Source organism: Anomaloglossus baeobatrachus, chromosome 9, assembly GCF_048569485.1.
Source record: "Anomaloglossus baeobatrachus isolate aAnoBae1 chromosome 9, aAnoBae1.hap1, whole genome shotgun sequence".
NCBI classification, from domain to species: domain Eukaryota; kingdom Metazoa; phylum Chordata; class Amphibia; order Anura; family Aromobatidae; genus Anomaloglossus; species Anomaloglossus baeobatrachus.
In genome coordinates, this window is record NC_134361.1 from 81,552,327 (window position 1) to 81,556,938 (window position 4,612).

A 4,612-nucleotide genomic window follows, 5' to 3' on the forward strand; every position below is an offset into this window, starting at 1 on the left:
GGGACAGCAACAACTAAAAAATGGCCCAGGACATTCAGCAACAACCAACGACCTCACAGCAGGGGCCAGGTTGTTGCTGGATGTCACACACAGCAACATCGCTAGCAACGTCACAAAAGTTGTTCGTTAGCAGCGATGTTGCTAGCGATGTTGCTTAGTGTGACGGGGCCTTTAGTATAAGAAGCTTATGTGTGAGATAATATGATATTGGTAGAAAGACAGAGACAGACAGGCAGACACAGGCAGACAGACATGCAGAGATAGACAGAGAGGCAGTCGGACCGAGAGGGAGACGGACGGACCGAGAGGGAGACGGACGGACCGAGAGGGAGACGGACGGACCGAGAGGGAGACAGACACTTATTTACTATCCCAGGCAACGCCGGGTACTACAGCTAGTTCCATATAAAATCAGATGTGCATGGAGGTACACTATGGGCACATAGGTGGTTATGGGGGCTGCTAGGGTTGCTGTGCTGTCTTTCGGTTTTCAGTTTTGTAAGGGGTTGTCCCACAATCCTAACTTATCACCTAAATACACTATTATCCATAGACTACATGATAAGTTGCTAATCATTGAGATCATTCTCAACCCATTACAACAACGTCTCAGGTGCTATGTTTGAATGAAGTGATTGTCGCTCTGCCACTTAATTCTAAATCTCTATGCATGTATTCTGCTACTAATGGAGGTCCCATATTGTGATAAGTTATTGTCCCAACTAGAGATGAGAGAACCCAGGTTCGGATTTCGGGTGCTGTACGTATGCAACTCAGTCGAGCATCGGTGTTCTCGGGTACACTCGATGCTCGGCCCAGAGAGAGTCTCTTGAAGTCTCTAAATGTCTCTCACTGGGGGTATAAACAACTTTTTCGGATGTAGTGTGTCCAAAAAATACTCAGCCCTCCCTTGAAAGTGCTCTGTATATGGCAGGATGTATGTGGGCAGAGAGCCGAACTGCACAATCAGTGACTTCCATTGGGGTTCAAGTCAAGTCCGGGTCCAGAACTTAACTTTATCTAACGTCCAGCTGAGAATGGCAAACCCAAACTTCCACTGTTCCGCTCATCCCTAGTGCCAGCACTAAAGGGTGCTTTACACGCTCCGACATCGCTAGCGTTTGATGGCGATGTCTAGCGCGATAGCACCCGCCCCCGTCGTACGTGCGATATGTGGTGATCGCTGCCGTACCGAACATTATCGCTATGGCAGCGTCACGTGCACATACCTTGTCAGCGATGTCGCTGTGACCGCCGAACAATCCCTCCCTCAAAGGGAGATGCATTCGGTGTCATAGCGACGTCACTGCGGCGTCACTAAACGGCCGGCCAATAGAAGCAGAGGGGCGGAGATGAGCAGGATGTAACATCCCGCCCACCTCCTTCCTTCTGCATTGCCGGTGGATGCAGGTAAGGAGATGTTCGTTGCTCCTGCGGTGTCACACATAGCGATGTGTGCTGCCGCAGGAACGAAGAACAACATCGCTAGTGCCCAAACAACAATATTTTGTTTCAGAATGACCTCTCCGAAAACAACGATTTTTACCACTTTTGGTATAGTTGAAGGTCGCTCGTACGTGTCACACGCTGCAATGTCGCTAACGGCGCCAAATGTGTGTCACAAACACCGTGACCCAGACGATATATTGTTAGCGATGTCGCAGCATGTAAAGCATCCTTTAGACACTAGTGATCAGCAACTTCTTACCCATGCTGTGGATGGGAGGTAAGTTATGAATTGAGCTAAATTCATTGTAAAAATCCTTTTGCTGCTCTGATTCTAAAGGTCTTTTACATTTGGTGTCACTGCATTGTAGATATCACAGTGCGGTCCAGAAAAAAAATTTTAGAATTCTCTGCTTTGCAGTCCAGCTGTGCATGTAGCCAGAGTCTTCTATGGTGGCATGCACTTGCTCTCCTCCCTATTATGTTAAGAAACACTGTTTTTTCTCAAATACCTTGTGTTGTTAATAGTGCCTGTGAGAAGCGCTATTGCGGACCGCTCTTCCCCATCACCTGATTCCCGGGCTCCATGACCTCGGCGATCCGGTGATGTCACATCAACTTCCTGTTCACCTGACATCACTGCGGCGGCCCCAGTTTCCGTGAGTCCCTGGGCTGTGGGCAGAATTTCACCACTCAGCACAGCCCAGTGTCACAGCACAGCATCCCTCCTGCTTGCAACGCTCTGCAGTGAAGGAGCAGGGAGAAGCTGGGCTGTGATGAGGGGGGAAATGCTGCCCACAGCCCAGTCACTTATGGAGATTGGCGCCGGCCGCGGTGATGTCAGGTGAACAGGAAGTTGATGTGATATCACCGAATCCCCAAGGTAACGAAACCTGGGGGTCAGGCGATGGGGAAGTGCGGTCTGCAATAGCGCCGCTCACAGGTATTATTGAAAACACAAGGTATTTGAGAGAAATCTTCTTTCTCTACATAATATCATTGTGGCCAATCATGAATATGGGTGAACCACTTCTTTAAAGGTGGACACTACCCTGACTAATCTAATTCACTTGGACAGTTCAGACGACAGATTTGCTTCCACATAGACTAAGTGTGCGTGTGAAAAAATTGCAGCATGCACTTGACCTAGGAAAAGGAGTTGAGCGGATAGTGAAAAATCCGGCTCCGGCGGATAGGAAAAGAAGTCCGGATCCGATCCGGAGTTCGGCCCCATATATGTCAATGGGGGGAGGGAGAGAGGGGAAAAAAAAATAAATAAATAAAAAAAAGGCCGAATCCGGATCATGCAGCCGGATTCCCGGGTCCGGTTCAGACCCGGATCGGACGCTGAAACTGCGCGGATCCGAATTTTTACAATTCGGGTCCGCTCAACACTACTAGGAAACTAAAAATGATCATGTGCATCATAAATGGTGATGTATCAAAACGGATGTCACATGGACATAAAATCAAGACACATGGATGATAATATGGATGAAAATTATCCAAGTCATTTAGGTGAAAATTAAACAATTTGCTGACCCCGGTCCATGGGATGATTTTCTGACCCCAGTCTATGGGATGTCTCATCTTCTTAACGGGAACTGGTCACCAGTTTTGGGGCCTATAAGCTGCAGCCACCACCACTAGTGGGCTCTTATATACAGCATTCAATGATGTGCACCGACCTTCTAGGTGAGTATTATAAAGTGTTTTTTATGTTGTACACAGTGGCCTGGGCTCCTATATACAGCATGTTAGAATGCTGTATATAAGAGCTGACTGGTGGTGGCAGTAGCTTATAGGCCCCAAAACTGGCGACAGGTTCCCTTTAAAGAGTAAAATTGAAAAGTCCTTTTAAAAACAAGAAATAAATTGAAAATCTTCTCTTTTCTCAACATAGGTAGAATTCGTAATTTTATAGTTTACTGCGCATTACCTGGGTTACCGTCCACCTCTGCAAAAAACAAAAATGAGATGGATATAGTTTAGTTGAGGGGGAAATATATGACATATTTGATATATTCTTGTTGCTTCGAAAGTCTCTTTTCTTGGCTGAGACACGTTCTTTGGATATTCAGTCCTTATCGACAACTAGTTTCTGCTTGATAGGACACAATTATTAACAAGATTCCAGTAACCATACAATCTAAAGCAGAACCTGAATGAATGGAATGTGCCAATTACATAAAGACGCTGACACTGGCAACGAGCCTAGAAAAACAACGCTAAAACATTAGACACAATTATACTACAGGAAGCCATAAATCATCACAGCTTCCTCCTTTCCATGTAATTGTTTTGCCTCTTTTACATGGAATATATGAGAATCATTCTATTTATTTTCTCAAGTAGATACCAACGATAAACCTACAGGTTACACAAAACATTCCACAGTGTAAACTCCAAAACAATTATATACAATAGATATAGTCAGGAACGTTCTGTAAAGATCTCCAAGGACTTCTTAGAATGGGAAAATAAGTGTGAGTACATGTCGCGTTTTTGTTGCATATTTTAATGCAAAAATGCAGCTTTTTCTTGTCCCAGCAAAGTGAATGTGATTACTGAAATCTCGTGCACATGCTGCCTATTTTATTTTTTGTGTACGGATTTGAAGAAGTTTCAAATTATGCAGCAAATAAATTTTTTCAGCATTTGTGCAATGTTCTTCACACATTCTAATGAATGGAGAAATGGCATAAAAAATGCACCAAAAAGTGTGCACATACCCCCATAATCACTAGTGAGTATAGCAGGGATTGCTTCAGTTTGAGTTGTAGTACAGTACAGACCAAAAGTTTGGACACACCTTCTCATCTCTAGAACAGCTGTTAAGAGGAGACTTTGTGCAGCAGGCCTTCATGGTAACATAGCTGCTAGGAAACCACTGCTAAGGACAGGCAACAAACAGAAGAAACTTGTTTGGGCTAAAGAACGCAAGGAATGGACATTAGACCAGTGGAAATCTGTGCTTTGGTCTGATGAGTCCAAATTTGAGACCTTTGGATCCAACCACCGTATCTTTGTAGAAAAGGTGAACGGATGGACTCTACATGGCTGGTTCCCACTGTGAAATGGTGTGGCGGTGCTTTGCTGGTGACACTGTTGGGGATTTATTCAAAATTGAAGGCATACAGAACCAGCATGCCTACCACAGCATCTT